This window comes from Lactuca serriola, chromosome 1 (assembly GCF_051521515.1).
Source record: "Lactuca serriola cultivar US96UC23 chromosome 1, Lser_US96UC23_V15, whole genome shotgun sequence".
Lineage (NCBI taxonomy): Eukaryota > Viridiplantae > Streptophyta > Magnoliopsida > Asterales > Asteraceae > Lactuca > Lactuca serriola.
In genome coordinates, this window is record NC_136408.1 from 154,767,092 (window position 1) to 154,767,994 (window position 903).

The window sequence follows — 903 nt, forward strand, 5'->3', positions numbered from 1 at the left end:
GATAGTACTTCTGGCACATTACAGTACTTTGGTACGCGAAAGAATCGTACCCGAGAACATAATACTACCCTGGCACAAGCAGCACCCAAGACACAGAGCTATGAAAAAGAATTCGTACATAAAATGTACTTCTTACGTAGGACGTACTCTACCGATCATCAATCTCACAACACGCATACTCTTAATAAGAGGCTACCCATTGTCCAAACTTAATTGAACTAAACATCCTTATTTCAGCCTTAACCCATCACTAGGCAAGCCTACAATGCTTATAATCAATTTTCGATATTAACTCCATTTAGGAAATGCTAACTAGTGTATACTTAACACAAAGTTTTAAGTAATAACATCATATATTCACAAAACAACTATTTCATCTACCCATGTTTTACCCAACACATTTTGTAGATATAAAATACATATACAATTTAAATCATTTAAAACATGTATAAAAATCTTTCACCCGGCATAGACAGCAAGTATTCAGACAATATGCACACACAGCACGTAATTTATATTAAAATACTTCATATCTATGTGTAAGATGAAAGGGACTATGCACTCACCTGGAAGGTGGTGATACAGTACTCGGACAACGCTTCGATACTATCAAAACAATTTCCTTCTATAAAACAGCGAATTTTATCGAAAACCAGAACTTAATTGGAGCAGCGTTTCGAAACCGAAAAACTCCTTTTCCTCGGGACTCCGGGAGGCTCGGGGCTTCCCTAGGGTGCTAAGGGGCTTAACTATGGTTTAGGGGTGGTTTGGGGTTGTAAAGAGAGAAAGAGGTTGGAGAGAGAAGTGAAAAAGGTGTGAAAAATGATGAAGTCTTGGCCTCCTTTTATAGCCCTAGGAGGCCTCGGTACGCTGGGCGTACCTCGGACCTACGCAGGGCGTAGC